Here is a 17,850-nt window from a genome sequence, read left to right on the forward strand (position 1 = left end):
CATAACTTATTTATATGAGTAGAAACTATATTAGCATATATACAGATGTGTATATGTGAGAAAGAAATTGCATGCCTAAGAGTCAGGAATAAAATAGAATTTTTTTAAATGATGATTTCTGGAAAAAAAACATACAAACCTAGATAGATTCAAATCCTGATTCTTATTAGCTTCCTGACTTGGGACAACTTTAAGTTAATTAAAGTTTTAATTTTCCAACATTAAAATGGAACTACTGAAACAAAGCTCTTGGATCTGCTGTGAAAACCACGTAAAATCACATGCACAAAATATTGAACAGTGTCTAGAACAGGGACTGCTTGACAAATTCTACTGTCCCCTGTCTCTTGTGCCATCTCAGTGACATGCAGCATGACCTGACCTGATGTAAGTCACCGGACTCCTTCAAGCCTATTTTCTCAACTATAGAAGAAGATGGATGGGTTCAACAATTCCATGAATTCCTTCCAGCCCCAGGATGCCACAGTATTACATATCAAATATCTGCTTTATGCTCATACGTGAGTTTACATAATGAGCAGGCCCGAGGGAAGCTCCTTCAGCCTGGAGTTGCTCCATTTCCAAAGCATTTCCTTTCTCTGAACGTGCCAGTTGCTCACTCTCATATTCTCAATACAGGGCCCATTGATGACCACAGAAAGGAATGTCCAGTGCAGCTGCGAGTCCACTTGAGCCCTCCAAGCAACACACTCAAGCCAGCCCTCTCTGTGGACTCTGTGTTCTCAGAGCCTGTTGTTGCAGTGTTGTCTGGAATCCTTAACACCTGCACACCAGCTTCCTGGGCCTTTCTCTCCCCATTCCCCCTCCTTCATCTCCCATTTGCATCTGAAATACAGCTGCTCTAGGGTTGGGAAAAAAAGGGGGAAGAAGGGAGACAAATGGACAGGACATCTCCTTATTTGATCTCCCTCCCCTAGTCAAACCTGACCTGGGGCTCCTCTGTGGTATGCCTTTTGTGACCTTGTCATTATCTTTAAATGAGCCTCATCTACAAGACAGTTTTTTTTTAATAAAATAAAAAAACTACCAAAAAGACTGAAGCGGTAGACATCTGTTCTTTCGATAAAAGCTATTTTTGGTCCTGGATTAGAGAGAAAGAAAGAGAAAGAAAAGAATTATATTATTGGTAAAGAAACAGAAAGACCTGGAAAAAATATATCAAGTGAAGTAACTCAGCTTCAGAGAGACAAAGAATGCAAGTTTTCCTTTGTATGTGGAATTAGCTTATAAACTTGCAAGTAAATGTATTGGGAGGTGTGCAAGTATATATAAATCTATTAATGGAAGTACTGTAGATTCGACTGAGAACTCAAAATTTAGAATTCCTTAGAAAGGCAAAGTCAAAGTTTGGCAAAATAAATACCAGGAAACAGGTTTTTGAAAGGAGTGGGCTGGGGAGGGGGTCAAGGGGAGAAGGGTAGACTCATAAAGAAGAGAAATGGGGGGAGAATGCAGTAAAAAAAAATTCAATGTATACCTTACAAAGTGAAAAAAAGTGAGGAAAGGAGGGGGTGAGGAGGGATGGCTGAGATTATTGAGCGGGGTGACAATGATCAAGATACATTTTATTTGTAAACTGCCTTATTAAGTGACACCTCTCGTACAACTTCTTAAAGGTAATTATTTTTTAAATGTGTGAAGCAAAAAAAATGTTTTATAAGAAGAAGAAAAAATTAAAGAATACAGATGGGCCTCACTTGTACTATCCACACACATGCGAAACAAATCTAGTATATGTTGGGGACAAAGAGGTATAGAAAAAATAGCATGAAGACTAGGACACCAGATAAACAAAATGGAGCTCTTCTTACATCTTCATAGCACTCTGTGTCATTTCTCACAAGAAATTTTCAGACACCATTACTTGAGTGGCCACTTGTTTTCAAAGAACGTTCCAACTTATATTCTGTGGCCATTTCATAAATAAAGCATATAACAAGTCTAATTACTGTAGTCTTCCCTGGTACTCTAGAAGTACTACAGGTGGCTTTCATGTAAGTGGTAGCTGGAAAATAACTTGAGACACCACTATCTCCATGCTGATAACTGCAAACCTTAATCTCCCCACTGGACTTACCACTCATTGTCAAATACCTATTCCTTGCCTTGGGTTTGTGTCTCTGTGAGGAACAGCACAGGTCCAGTTCCTGTGTGCCATCCTCAACAGCTTCTTTCTCCTTCTGGTACCTCACACCCCAGCCCATTGCCAAGTGCTGTCAATCTCCTGCCTAATCATCTCTGCATCTTGCCTCTTTTCACTTGCCCCATCAGTACTGCCTGAGTTCAAGCCATCTTTCTTTCTTTTTGGACAAGTATTTAGACAGACCCTAGGCAGCAGCATCTCTGATTACCATCATTCCTTCATCACAATATTTAACGGTCCTAAGAAGGAGGCTAATCCCGCTGCTTGGCTACCCACGTGCTCCTGAGCTGACTTCTGCCTATCTCTAAGTAATCTTCACCTACTATTTTCTCCTGCTACCTTCCCAAACTTGCTTCAGTTCTTACCTGGATCCATGGTCTTTCACCTGGAGCCTTTGCCCATGCTGATTTCTCTGTGAGGAACATATCTCTAACTCTGTCAGGATTTCCTCTACTATCCAGATTTCACTTTAAATTCCACTTCTCCTTCCCTGATCACAATTATCCCATTTTCTCCCACCTGGATTAGGTGCCAATGCAATATCTTATCAGGGCACTAGGTGCCATCTCTCTCAGAACAATTTCTCAATTTATTGCTTTTGTTTAGTTAATCCATTATCTCTACCGATAGTCAAAGAGAACAGGTTTGGCATCTATCTCATTGTCATAGCACAACAACCTCGCTATATCTTTTCTTTCTTTCTTTCTTTCTTTCTTTCTTTCTTTCTTTCTTTCTTTCTTTCTTTCCTTCTTAATTTCTTTCTCTCCTTCTCCTCCTCCTCCTCCTCTTCCTCCTCCTTCTCCTCCTCCTCCACCTCTTTCTCTTCTTTGTCCCCCTCCTCCTCATGGGGCTTGAACTTTGGGCCTGGGCACTGTCCCTGAGCTCTTCAGCTCAAAGCTAGCACTCTATCCCTTTGAACCTTTGCACCACTTCTAGTTTTCTGGAGATAAGAGTTTCACCGACTTTCCTGTCCATGCTGGCTTTGAACTGAAATCCTCAGATCTCAGCCTCCTGAGTAGCTAAGATTATAAGTGTGAGCTATTGGCACCTGGCCTATTCTTGCTTCTTAAAGACCCCTTTCAACAAAAAAGGGAAACAAATCCCACATATTTTTGAAATGGAATTCTTCCTCTGGGGTTTGAAGTATATTTCAAAATAGCAGATAAATCTGGACTAGGAAATTTGCTTCTAGGTACAATTTCATTACTAGTTCTCAGGCCTTACCCAGACAAGCTTTCTTTCACACAAATTCCAAAGATAAGACTTCTTCCTGTACAAAACTCATCTGATAAAGAAAACACGTCATCTATTCCTTTCTCTCTTTTCTTTTTTCAGTACTGGGGATGGAATTCAAGGCCTCAAGTTTGCTAGATATGCATTCTACCACTTAAGCCATATCTTAAATCTTTTTGCCTTTTAGTTTGTTTTTCATGTAGACTCTTTGCTAACTTCCCAGAACTGTCTCTAAGGGAAATCCTCCTTGTCTCTGCCTTCCAAGTAGGTGACTCTCTCTTCTCATCTTGGGCTGAATAACAAGGACTCTGGAGTGGCCAAAATGATTGGGGAGAAGTCAAAGTGGTTAGTTAATAATTGATTAGCTTTTATTGAGCACTGGATAGCAGAGCTTATCCAAAAAAATCTCAAAGCATGTAATAGAATTTAGTCTTAAATGTTCTACCAGGTTATAACACTTAACTTGTAGATTTGGTGTTTTGAAAACATGGAGCTCAGGCCGGGAGTTAGGCCTAGAGGTAGAGTGATTGCCTAGCATGCATGAAGACATGGGTTCGATTCCTCTGTACCACATACATAGAAAAAGCTGGAAGTGCTGCTGTGGCTCAGGTGGTAGAGCTCTAGCCTTGAAAAAACCCAAGGACAGTGCTCAGGCCCTGAGTTCCAAGCCCCAGGATTGGCAAAAAACAAACATACAAATATGAAGCTCCTTTTGATGGTCAATACTTTTCAGCCTCGTGTTCTCCTAGATTTACATGCCTATTTAAAAAACAATCCTGGGATAAGAAAAAGTTAGAGTAATGCTCTCTCAGAGGTCACATTAACAAAAATTCTATCCTGTAGACTATCTCAGAACAAAGAGAGGTGGAATGAAGAGAAAGAATGGAAAGAGGAGGGATTAGGCCTTCACCCTTTTGAGAAAGGATTGGAAGAAACAGTGACATTTCATTGTTAGTTTTCTTCTCCAACCTCTCCAAGTTTGCTTTGACAACACAAAAAAGAATAAGTGGCAAGGAGTGCCCAGTTATTGACTTCTGTGTTCTCTATACCTTAACCTGACTTGAAGGGAGAGACTTTAACTACCAAGGCCAAAGTAGAGTAGACAGAACAATAGTGTTACTAATCTGCACTGTCATAGACTGAAACTCAGACTGTGTGCTGAAGCTCAGCTACAGGAGTCAGTGAACTTTGAACAGAGGAAGCAAAGTAGGGGTGGGGGGAACTGTCTTGAATGCCTTCCTTCACATGCAACTGGTTGTCTAGCATCTCAAAGTTCAGCGTAAAGCAAACATGAAAATAAATTCCAAAGCTAGTTGTAGAGTAAGGATAACATGACTATTCCTATTTTGTGCATAAAGAATTTTAAGCATTATAAAAATCATCATGGCTGGGTGCTGGAGGCTGATGGCTAAAATCCAAGCTACTCAGGAAATGAAAATCTGAAAATCATAGTTCAAAGTCAACCAGGGTAGAAAAGCCTATGTAGAGAGTCTTATCTTCAATTAAGCAGCAAAAAAAGCTAGAAGTAGAGCTATGGCTCAAATTGTAGAGCACTACCAGGGAGTAGAATGACCAAAGAAGAGTGAGAGGCCTTGGGTTCAAACCCCAGTACTGGCACTAAAAAGAAAGTGAGAGAGAGAGAAAGAGAAGGAAGGAAAGAAAGAAGAAAGATGGAGTGGGAAAAAAGAAGGAAGGAAAAGGAAGAAAGAAAATGTGTATTGTTGTCCCATTTTTTTTCAATAAAAAATAATTTCCTACTTTATCTCCAGAACAAGATGAAGAGACAGACAAAGCAGAAAAGTTATTGACTAGAGAAGAAATAGACATTAAGTAGAAAGTAGACATTAAGTAGAAAAACTGGTAAAAAAAAAATTACAAGGCATAATGCAATACTATGAAAAACAGAAGGAAACAAGGGAGAAGGAATGTCATAATTCACAATGACGGGCAAGTGAAATACTGTCTTATAGAGGAGACTCTTACATTGTGAGCCAGGAATGGATCAATGAGTGAATGGGCAGGAAGAACAGCCTGTAAAAAGACTAGAGAAGTGGCTAAGGTCTTGAGGTGGACAAGATAAAAGAAGGAAGTCAGTGAAGCAGGGGCCATATTACGTAGTGCACTCTAAGCCATGTAAAGAACTTAAAACTTTATTCTAATTACTGAGAACAGCTAGATACCATAATAAGATTTCAAACCAGAAGGAAGTGTGATATGATTATCATTTTACAAAATTATTATACTAGTTGTATAAAATTGATTAGAACTAGGCTCCAATGGCTCCTAGCTCCTCAGAAAGCTGATATCTGAGGATCATGGTTCAAAGCTAGCTTGGACAGGAACGTCTGTGAAATTCTTACCATCAATTAATCACCAGAAAAGCCAGAACTCGAGATGTGTCTCAAGAGGTAGAGTACCAACCTTAAGCTGAAAAGTTAAGAAACAGTGTCCCAGGTCCTGTGTTCAAGCCCTAGTTTGAGTGTGACCATGCATACACACACACACACACACACACACACACACACACACACACACAGAGAGTGAATTGAATAAGAGTAGTAAACTCTTACTTAAGACCCTACAGAATATTTATAAGTATAGAACAGGAGTAATAACCTTGACTCCTACCATAAGGCTGCTTTACAAAATGGCTGCTTTTAGTTTATAATCTTAATTATATATAAGTATACATGTATATATATATATATACACACACACATATATATATACACTTTGTTAAGCTGAATTTTATTTTTCAAGTATCTTATCAACAAAGATAACCTACAATCATATATATATATATATCCATGTATATATATAACATACATATTATCTGCATCTAATTCTTCACAGTCTCAACTTTATTATACAGCAGCAGCAACAAATGTCAGTGACAGGAAGTACACAATACAGAGAATTAACCACAGTTCCTTTTCACCAAACCCATGCAGAGAGTCATACACACATACAGTGGGTTTGAAATGGGATGGATAGCCAGCCTTCTCATGTTTTTAACCAATAGAATCTCATGTCTGTTATCAAAACAACAGTCTCTCAGCCACTGAGCTTTCATGACAGAGTTTAGTGAGGACAAAAGAAAGAAAGGAGCAAGAAAATGGACTTTGCATCATGAGAACATCTGAGCTTTGCATTATTTTTCATTCTAATAGTTGAGCATTGGAATTGGTCTTACGTTGCAGACATATTAATTTGATTAAGATATAATCCATGGGTCATTCAAGCATAAAAAGTACCCCTGTTTAATTGCAAAATTAACAATGGAACATGAGAAATCATTACCAAACTGGAGGTTATTCTGGGACTCATAGGTTCCCCTCCCCAACACATACACACACACTCTCAACTCATTTTCTCCATCTAAAGTTGTTTTTGACACTTTGCTGACAGGAAAAATCTGGGCTAAGGCAACAGTATGTGGCAGACCAGTACTGTGCTCTGAGGGCATGAGTTAAGGGAGCCTGAGTTCACTCAGAACAGGAAATGCTGGTAGACCTATCTTTTAAAGAGCTTCCAAGAGTCCTTTAGCCTCCAAAGTATTCATAATCATCTCATGATTCACAGCACTCAGGAAACTAGCCATAGCCTCCAGAAATCTACTCTGAAATCTGAAGGCTGAAAACCTAGTTTCCATTTTTATTACATTGTTCCTTGTCTATCACCTTACTTCTTTTTAGGAGCAGCCTAATTTTCAGGCCCTAGGCAATTTTTAGTCAAATATCTACTCAATGTGAACCAACTCCTAGGCATTGTGTTAGACAAGGTATAAAAATAAGACCTCTGAGAGCTTAACAAGCCTCCCCTCTAACTCGTCATTTGGTTCTTTTCTTTTGTGATTACTTTAGGTATATCCAGCTCCCTTGGTGTCCTGTAGCATAGGGACACAAAGCTCTCTGGAGACATAGCAAAGAAAATTAGAAAGTGAATGTATTTTGTATTGGCCTTAAACTGAAATATGTGTAGTTGACTTTTTGGAGAATTCCAAGCAGAGGGAATAAAATCAAGTCAGAGAAGCGTGGCCCATATGCCACGTGCGGTTCTTACTGTGGTGTGGCAAGTGGAAGGCAGGTGTTTTCCCATCTGGAGAAGTAGCAGTGACCAAACGCATGCTCAAAATTTGGGAGAGGTCCATGGTACAATATCGAGGGAAGAATTCTGGATTGAAATTCTGAATAGGCATTAATCCTCCATCCAACATACTGTGTAGCCTTGAGCCGATCATTTCACTTGCCTGTATCTCTGTTTCTTCCCAGGCAAAAATAGGAATAAAGACCCTTTCCCCATCAATTTTGTAGTTTCTTTTGAGTGTCAAGTGGAATAATTCACATGGCAAGTATCACTTGATATATTTAGAAAATATCTTATTTCTGATCTTTTTTTTGATGAGTGTAAAAATACTGCTAGCAAATTGAAGAAATTATTATTTTAAGGAGGAAAAACAGGACATGTTCGGAGATAAGCCAACAAGTAGCTGAGTGAAAGAAGCCTGGCTAAGATGAGCTTGAAGGACTCCTAGATGTGTGTGGATTTCATTCAATGTAAAACATAGGACAGTAGTAGAACCATTATTTAATTCACTTAACACATAAATAAGTCTGGTTCACAAAGAACACTCCAGGTCATCTAAACCACTTATTCTGTACCTTTCCATGTGACCCTGCTTATTATTATACTCCCAGGTTTACCATCTCAGAACATTCCAGGGACCATGGTCAAATGAAAAATAGGTAATGTTTGACTCAGAAATAAGAGTTTGCAGTAATAAGGAGTCGACAACATCCTTTTTGTTGTTTGTTGTCTTGTTTTGTTTTGTTTTGTTTTTCTGTCTGTCATTTGTAGAGCTTGAACTCAGGGCCTGAGCACTGTCCTTAAACTCTTTTGTTCAAGGCTAACACTCTACCACTTTGAACTACAGTTCCACTCAACATCCTTTTTAATCTTAAAGTTTTTTTTTAACTCTCCCACAAAGGGTTTTGCAGTCAGACCTTAGAACATCACCATTTCTCATTTATGATAGGACAGAGTCAAGCCAAAGGGACTTACTATCTTGAAGGGTATTTAGCTTATGGCTATGAGGGTCATCTGTTTATTCCTTAGAGATTCATGAGCTAAGACAGGGACATTCATTTCACTGGAACTCCAATTTGGAGAAAAATCAACGAATGAGAGAAACAAATCTGTCATATTAGGAAGAGAAAATTCATCCCTGTCTGACACCAAAGTTCCTAAGATAATGAAAGAATGAAAACCTTGTACTTGCCTTCAGGGAGGTTTAAACATTCATAGACATAGGTGTGCATTTTTATGATTGGCAATTTACTTTATCTTTGGGACTTCAAAGCTTCCCTTTATCCTCTCTTTCCTTCCTTTTCAAGTGAAAACTCTTGTAAAAATGGTCATATTTGGCAGTGATCATTGCTTAGCGACAGAGAGTGAGTAGATCATGGCATTTGTTCCATCCATCCCAGAGGGCAATGTCATTTCTTTGTTCTCCTGCGGTTACATGGAGAATAAACTGGTCCACACTGAAGATAAAGTTCCAAGGCCTCAGTGGTTATCTCAGCACAGCTCTGTGTCCTTGAGCAGATTAATATACATTTCTGTCTTGGGATCTTTCCCCCCAATTATCCTCAAAATATGAACATATCTGAGAGTTGATGGCTCTTGTCTGTAATCCTATCTACACAGGAAATTGAGATCTAAGGATCTGCAGGCAGAAAAGTCGGTGAACTCTTCTCTCCAATTAATCATCCAAAAGCTAAAAGTATAGCAGTGGCTTAAGTAGTTGAGGGCCAGCCTTAAGTTCAAAAAAATCTAAGTGAAATGAATCCAGGGCCTGAGTTCAAGCTGAAGTTACCACCAACAACAACCCCCACCCCCACCACAACAGAGAGAACAAGAGACAGACAGACCGACAGACAGACAGACAGAGACAGAGACAGAGAAACAAAGTAAATATAATTTTAATCCCCATCCAGCTCTAAGGTCTTAGTGCATTTGATTAACTTAGCAAAGACCAAGAACCATGGACAAGAGGATCACGATTGGCCCTTGCTTCCTTAGCCTGAAGTGAGGGGAACACTTGCCTGTAAGGCCTGTGAGAGCAACAATATATGCCAAGCTGCTGGGACATCAGTTGGTACTAATGGGTGGACTACAAATGAGATTTTAGTCTGAACTAAAAAAATTAATGAAACTAAAAGTGTCAGCTTCTGCCAGTCTAGGTTATTTGGCTGTTTGTATTCTCAAGCATCTTCCTAGCTGGAGCAAATGGTCCCTCACTATTGTCTCCTGTGACCTCAAAGTGAAAAACTTATAACAATGTTTTAAGTCTGTCTGCCTGTTTTTATTGCACCTAGTGAGCATTATATATTGATCATGTTTTCTATTTTCTTTCAGTCTGGAATCATGTACCCATGATTTCCAGCTTGCTCTAAGTAGCTGAGAAACAGCCCATGGGAAGCTTTTCCTGAGAATAACCAAGTGCCTTGCTGTGCCTGAGTCTGCAAGAGTATTCTCCACCCTTGAGACTGCTAGAAGGGCAGCAGTGGAGATGAGGGCTCTGAAAGCTGGAGGGAGCAGTAAGGATGTCCTCTGTCTCTGCATTATTAGGGTGCTACCCACTCAGTATGATGAACACTGAGGGAAACATGTCTTCATCACCAACAGAGTATCACTGTGGTAGGGTGTGCAGGCTAAAACCATGCTTCACTCCTTTAGAGTCCCCATCCCCTTCAGAACCTGAAAAAGAAAATCAGAAAATTCCACTTGCTTTTTCCTATTTAATGAGGTCGAACATTCTTAAGGAATGAAAAGTGCAGCTCCAGCCTAGCTTTTAATTAGCTTTAGGAGCCCTTGTTTCAAACTAGCCTCGTTCCCAAAGCTATTTGCTCTCTGCTCTAAATGAGATGGAAATCCAATTGTATTTGCCTTGTCAAGTCACAAGAAGATGCTACCCCATACCACCAAGGTCACCAGGGAAACACACTCGCTGGTCAGGCAGACATTGCCCATTTTCACCCCAGCAGAACAACAGGACCTAGAAAGAGTCACAAAAACAAATTAAACTTGGTGTTGCTTTTTGATTATCTAATGGATAGTTTCCATGTCATTTAGAATCAGCTAGACACAGGAGCAAATCCTGCCTTCTATGAGTGCCTATACAAGTTAACTAAGGCCTTATAGCTTCTGTTCCTACATTTGTGATAGAAATGTTAAAGTCTACCCTGTACCATGACAAATGGCACCAATGGGATACTCTGAGCAAATCCCCAAGCCCTTTATACCATAAGTACACAGTAAGAGTACCTCTCCTTATATGGGCACCAGTAGCTTAAGCCTGTAATACTAGCAATTCAGAAGGCTGAGATCTGAGGAGCATAGTTAGAAACCAGCTTGGGGCAGAAAAGCCCATGAGACTATTATCTCTAATCCACCCAAAAGCCAGAGGTAGAGCTGTTGATCAAGTAGTAGAGCATTAGCCTTGAGCACAAAGCGCAAGTTTAGCTCCTAGACCCAGAGTTCAAGCCCAAGAATCAGTACCATTAAAAAAAAAAAAAAGTACTTCTCCTTTTTTCTCTTTTGTAAGATAGCATTAGTTTCCCCTGACTCAGTCCTCTGCACTGGGTTAAACTAATGTCCCAAAAGGGTAATGTGACCTAGAGATCCAAGCCTTGATTTTGTAGCCTGAGGCCAGGGTTCAAATCCCAAGTACTGCTCCTGACTATGAGACCATGGGAAAGTCCCAAAGATTCTCAGTGGCTTTGTATTGAAAAGTTCCTCTGAAGGATTCCTGTAAGGACTAAATGAGCTAGTGTACAGAAAGCCCTTGCCTGGTGCCTGGCACTATAAGTACACAATAAGTTTACTAGCTAATAACAGCAGCACAAGGATCTGAGAGTGCACTGTAAAATTTAAAAATCCTCTAAGATGTCCATCTTAAATCCTTTTGTGGAAAGAATGTGTCAGCATTACCGATGCTTGTGTAAATGTAAGTGGTTATTATTTATGTAGGAGGACATTACTAAGAATTATGCAGGAAGAGGGAGAGAACAATGGGAGGAAGAAAAAATGTGCTTGAAGAAAGAAGAAAAAAATGATATGGAAATAGCTCCATTTAATAATAGAACAGGTCAGCCTACCCTCCCCCGACTCCCCCCCCCCAAAAAAAAAACCTGTCTATAGGATCTTCTCTAATGAAAGGGGAAAAAAAGAAATGGTATGAAAAATACAACGGAAGAATAACTGCATCCTATTTCCTCTAAAATTAATCCTAAAGCTGTATTTATCCAACAGAATCTTACTAAACACTCCACCCATGGGAGAAACAGAGACTTAGCATGCCTTGCTCTACCCTCAGGGAATTTACAGTCTAATGAGGAACTTTCAACAAGTAAATAAATAACTAATTAAAGATAAAAAGTGAAGTGTCAAGAATTATTATTATCATCATTATTAGAAGTCATTTTTATAGTGTTCTTCCTTTTAAAAAAAATTTACCATTGAATTTGTCCAAAAAGAACATTGAGTAACTAACAACATAAAATAAGTTATACACTGAGTTACTGAAAATAAAAATTAGATTAAAATTAAAAACTACAAATTTGTATTAAAGTCAAAAGAAATGGCAATGGCTAATTAATATTTGTGGTTGATTTGAGCAGTGGATCTAATTCAGCTTCATGGAAGTCAGGGGAAAATGAAAACAATATTCCAATGTGGGTGTGTGTGTGTGTATGTGCTTCTCACAGAACTCAAGGACTCACACATAAGGCAAGGTACTTTACCACTTGAGTCAGGTTCTCAGCCACCCTTTGCCTTGGTTATTTTCATAGTAGGGTCTCACCTGCCTGGGCTGTTATTTCCCTGTTCCCGGTATCACCGGGTGGAGGGGAGGGAGGAAGGAAAGAAGGAGGTGACAGGCACATAACACTGCATCCAGCCACTGTGCTTCTACAGTAGCTAGAGTAACAGGTGCATGGCACATTACAAGCCAGTTGAATGAGACAGAGTCTTTTCAGCCCAGGCTGGATTTGAACTTCAAACCCCTGATCTCTATGTCCCAAGTAGCTAGGAGTATAGTCTTAAACCAGACTTTGTTGCTATAATGTAGTATTTCTCAAATGTTCACAATTTTTTATACAACTTCTACTTTAGGAACCTTATATTTGCTGTTCAATTAACACATGCAAAATCCATGCAGAGCCAATTCCTTGGTGGCTCATACCTATAATCCTAACTACTCAGAAAACTGAGATCTGAGGATCATAGTTCAAAGGTAGCATGGGCAAGAAAGTCTGGGAGACTTTATCTCCAATTAAACCACCCAAAACTGTGGAAGTGGAGCTGTAGAGTGTTAACACATGGTAGAGTGTTAACCTTTAGAGAAATAGCTAAAGGACAGTGCCCAGTCCCAGACTTCAAGCCTAGTAACATACAGGTTGTGAAATTTTGGGATATTCCATTAGACACTGATGATTGTCAATATTTAAAAATATATTTTGAGAAAAAAAACATCTGCATGAATTACTAAACTTTTCTTATTATTGATGTTGCTCCTCATTTCTATTGGGACTGTTTCTGAGGGAGCAGCTTTGCAGACTACAAGCTTACTTCTGATGTTTATAAGAAAAAAAATTACATGTAATTTAAAACCTGAACAATCTTTGTATCATTATGCTAGACCTGCTAATTTTATTTTCAACAGGATTTCAGTGTTTCAGAGGGCTTTGATCTGTCACAGGCTCTCTTGGGTTAATTGCTGCTGTTCTCAAGTCATCTCCATTTAGACAGGTAGGTGGGAGGGAATAGAATTAGCCAATTGTACAGAAAATCAAAGATGCTTGCTTGCAAGGGAAGGGTACCTACTTCTGAGAATCACTGTGAATTTTATATGCCACTGACGAAGGAAGGAAGGAAGGAAGGAAGGAAGGAAGGAAGGAAGGAAGGAAGGAAGGAAGAGACATCTTTAAAACCCTGAGTTTGGATAGACTATGGTAAAGAAGACCAGTTATTATTATGGCTAGATTTTTTTTTGCCCCGTTGTCCTGCTTTATAGAGCTAGGAGAACTAAAATTTTAAAGATGTTTTTTATTCCTTTAAAAAATATTATCTTTGGGCTGGGAGTTTGGCCTAGTGGTAGAGTGCTTGCCTAGCATGCACGAAGACCTGGGTTCAATTCCTTAGTAACACACATATAGAAAAAAAGCCAGAGTGGTGCTGAGAGTCAAGTCATAGAGCTCTAGCCTTGAGAAAGTCCATGGGCAATGCTCAGGCCCTGAGCTCAAGCCCAGGACTGGCAAAAAAAAAAAAATATATATATATATATATATATATATATATATATAATCCTTAAAATACTCCTGAGCTTAATTAATGAGAAATATAAAAATAAATTGAAATTTTAAAAAGAAATATAAACACAGCAGAAAGAAAAGTTTGTGTCCATATGTGTGTATGTGTCTTTGTGTGAGTATGTGTCTCTGTGTATATGTGTGTGTGTGTGTGTGTGTGTGTGTGTGTGTGTGTGTGTGTGTGTGTGTCTATGTCTGTGTCTGTCTGCTAGTCCTGGGGCTTGAACAAGGGGTCTGAGAGGATCCTGTCCCTTATTTTTTTTTCACTCAAGGCTAAGTCTCTACCATTTAAGCCACAGGTTCATTGCAAGCTTATTGGTAATTAACTGTAGATGAGTCGCTCTCAGATTTTCCTTCCCTGGGCTGGCTTCAAATTCAGATCCTCAGATGGTCTGTGACCATACTGTTTGAAGGTGATGGATCTTGTCTAATATCAGAAGCAAAGCAAGATTGGAGGACGTAGTACTGGGATGGAAGAAAGCAATGTAAGAGATGAAATATAAACAAACAGCAGGAGGAAGCAGAGGGAAAGAAGGACACCAGGAGGCTGTGGCCTTGAGCAGTTTGTTTTTCTGACTCAGACCTTACAGTGTTTCTGAAAAGAGGGTTCCCAGACTTCAGCTAGTTGAGAGAAAGCCCTTGTCAGGCAAAGGATGAACAGACAGCCTGGTTGCACATGCTAGCCAAATATTGCACTTGCACATTTGATTTGGCATGGCTCACTAGCCAGCTGCTGGCACAGAGTCAGGGGGGCACAGGTGGAAGGTTGGGGAAGGGGAAAGGAGATTATGCACAGTTGTTCCAGAAAGGAGAAAGAGAAAGAGGTCCAGAGGAATGAGACTAAGAAATACCCTCAGAGCAGGCAGGGCAGGAAACCCATAGTGAGGTGGTAGGCCATGTGCTACTCGCCTTGTTTTGTAGGTAAAGGGCTAAGTGTGGATATGGCTTCATTAGACATGTGGAGCTGCTGGGCCAAATTTGGGCAAAGCTTTAATAGCTCTTTCTCATTCTCCCTTTTGACCATCCACGAGTCTTTCAAGAATTCGAAATCAACCATTGTATTACTTCCTTCTTTTTTCTAAAAGATTAAATATTTTTATTGCCTTTCAGAGTTTCCTCCCCCCCTAAGTTCACAAAGATCCCTAAGATGTTAGGGTTCTCCCAACTGTCTAGAGAGGTCACTGGAAAGAATAAGCCTATCTACACAGCAGAGGCACTAGGAAATACAGGCGATATTCCTAAAGTCACTTGGCTCAGCCAGTGGAAGAACAATTTGAACAAGTGTTGTCTCGTTCATCCTGGCATCCTTTGCTCTGGCAAAATTTGCTCTGGTTCAACCTTTCAACCAAGGGCCAAGATCATGGAGGCATGAGTAGTACATGTACTCACCAGAGAAGAGCTGGATTAGGATGATAGCTCAGTGTGAAGCCTTGTTCAACAAGAGCCACGCTGGCTCTTCAGGTGGCTAGCTGGCTGGGTGGGCTCTTTCTAGGTCTCCGTGCTGTTGCCAAGTCCCTGAAGGGAATACATTAAGTCATTTATGCTTGCATGAAAATGTCACAAGATCATCACCTCTTCAGCCCGAGGAAGCTCCTTCTCCACTGCTGGCATCAACATGTGACAAAACAGGCAAGATTCCACCTCTCAGTTCAGCCTGACCACAGGTCCTGTCCATGGGAGCTACAAGATCTGGGCTTCTAAGACATGCTCAAAAGCCAAGTCAGAATAATATGATCTGGAGTTATCAAAATTCAATCTCAAAAAGGTTTATACTGTTTGCCCTAAAGATACAGCATTCTGAAGAACGTTCTAGGTTCTAATCCTTCTATTCTTATTAGCAAAGTTATGCTTCTCAAAGCAATTTAGGAAATGAATAACAATTTTAATGCATGAAATCCCCTTGCATGCCATAGGCATAGATTTTGGCTCTAAGCATCAATTATAAATGGAGATTTGTCAAAAATTGATAATAAAAAAGGTTGTCCTCTGCAATCATGACATCCCATTTCAATCTCTCAGTGATTCTTCTTTCATTAACACCCTAATACACCCTCAATGCCACTGAGATTCCACAGAGATAATACTGAAAGTTAGAGACACAATTCAAAACTCATATTCAGGAAAGAAGGTCTTCAGAACATAATCTAGAGATAAGAAAATCAGAGAAGTTAAATCTGATTTCTTAACATATTTTTTGCCAGTCCTGGGCCTTGAACTCAGGGCCTGGCCAGTGTCCTTGGGTTTTCTCAAGGCTAGATCTGGACCACTTGAGTCACAGCACCATTTCTGGCTTTTTCTATGTATGTGATACCAAGGGATCTAACCCAGGTTTTCGTGTATGCTAGGCAAGCACTCTACCACTAGGCTAAAGTCCTGGTCCCTTAACAACATATTAATATTGGGTTTCCCTTTTGAGCCAACCTCACCCTAAGACCCCAGAAGGCTTTCAGGTTCCTTTTGTCCTGGGCCTTGTTGATCAATCTCTACTTGGAAAGTTGTTTTCCTCTCATTTTACTTAATGTGGTGCCAAACTTTTCTTCTTCCTTCCCATTGCATTTTTAGGCTCTCTGGACACTTGATGCTTTCCTTCCCAACACCTAACTCACATAGAGCTGCAAACCACATAACTCCTCCTTCTTCCACCGTGTAAGTCTGCAAACTAGCTCCAATTGTGATGTCTAGTCATAAAAATACACATTGAGGGGTTGGAAGCATGGCTCAGTTGATAGACTGCTAATGAAAAGTAGCAGATCGAGTGCTAGTCTCAGACCAAAAAAAAAACTATATTAGATTAGATACACACATACATTTTCAAATAAACTTCTGTATTTGACAGATACCATATTGATATAAACCATAGGGATCAACCATCATTCTATATAGATAACTTCCTTCCTCAAAAACTCCCAACAACATTAACAAGTAATTAGTCATTGGTACTCTGATAGGCCAACAGTAGACTCCAATTTCATGTTAAGCTCTGTTCCTCGATTGAGAGCCTTTTACTCCTACAATCGAGCATTTATAGAGTTGGGTGATGGCATCAAATCCAATCCTTGTTCCCCTCTGTCTAGTAGCTTGTTTCATTGGCTGATCCCTGAATCCCTGTTTTTGTTTTTTTGTTTTGTTGTGGGGGGTGGGGGTTGCCAGTCCTAGGGCTTGAACTCAGGGCCTAGGCACTGTCCTTGGGCTTTCTCAAGGCTAGGGCTCTACCACGTGAGCCACAGCACCACTTTCAATTTTTTGTTTGTTTGTTTGTATGTGGGCCCAAGGAATCAAACCTGAGTCTTCATGCATGCTAGGCAAGCACTCTACCACTAGGCCAAACTCCCAGCCCAAATCCCTGTTTTTATAATCTGTGCAATCCCCTCCTTCCTATAAAACAATCATATTTTCCTGATTAGTTTTGTCTAGTAGCCAAAGGATTTTCTCATTGTCCTCCTGGGCTGATGGCAGAATGGAAACAGTCTTCAGGTTTGATTTTTCTACTGTGCCTGAACTGACCAGTCTAGCTGGTTGGGCCTTGATTTGCTTAGCTGTAAACCAAGAGTAAAAATACCCATTCAGAAATGTTCTGAAAATGAATGGCAGTGTAGAGTGCTTTTTAGATGATATTATTTGATAAACAGTGGCTATTTTTCTTAACCTGTCTTACTAATTACAGCAGACTTGCTAGCTGTGTGCTGATCTACTCCTGTGTGCTGTGTGTGTATCTACTTTCCTAACTCCACATCTGAGATGCACCTCTTCTCCAGGTGAGCTCTGGTGTGTCTTCCTGCTCTCTCTGCTGGCCAGTGGTATAGTGGGGCCAATGCAACCCCTCATTCAGTGGCTGTCATCTTGGCAGCTTGAAAGCAGCCTAAGTGGAAGAATATGCAGAACAGAACTCAGTAAATATTATAAATTCAGGCCCACCCATGCCCAGTGTAACATATTAAGTATTTACAGACATCTCAGTACTGATGCTCTGAGCCTGAGTCTCTGGCCTGAACTCTAAAGAACAGTGCTTTCAAGGGAGAATGTCTCTTATGTACATGGATTGTTTTTGCAATTCAGTCAGAATAAATATAAATCCATGCCATA

At 40.0% G+C, this 17,850-nt stretch overlaps 1 long non-coding RNA gene across 1 annotated transcript; it reads right to left on the reverse strand.

Annotated features, from left to right (window-relative positions):
- Positions 1-9,934: 9,934 nt before the first annotated feature.
- Positions 9,935-17,615, reverse strand: LOC150069094 (uncharacterized). The gene is made up of 3 exons (XR_016535255.1): positions 17,512-17,615; positions 15,157-15,282; positions 9,935-10,156 (listed from the first exon to the last, which is right to left on the reverse strand). It is a non-coding gene; the product is annotated as an uncharacterized LOC150069094 (long non-coding RNA).
- Between the last annotated feature and the right edge of the window lie 235 nt (positions 17,616-17,850).

The sequence above is a fragment of the Megascapheus bottae genome, chromosome 1, assembly GCF_031878675.1.
Source record: "Megascapheus bottae isolate mThoBot1 chromosome 1, mThoBot2.hap1, whole genome shotgun sequence".
Classification (NCBI taxonomy): domain Eukaryota; kingdom Metazoa; phylum Chordata; class Mammalia; order Rodentia; family Geomyidae; genus Megascapheus; species Megascapheus bottae.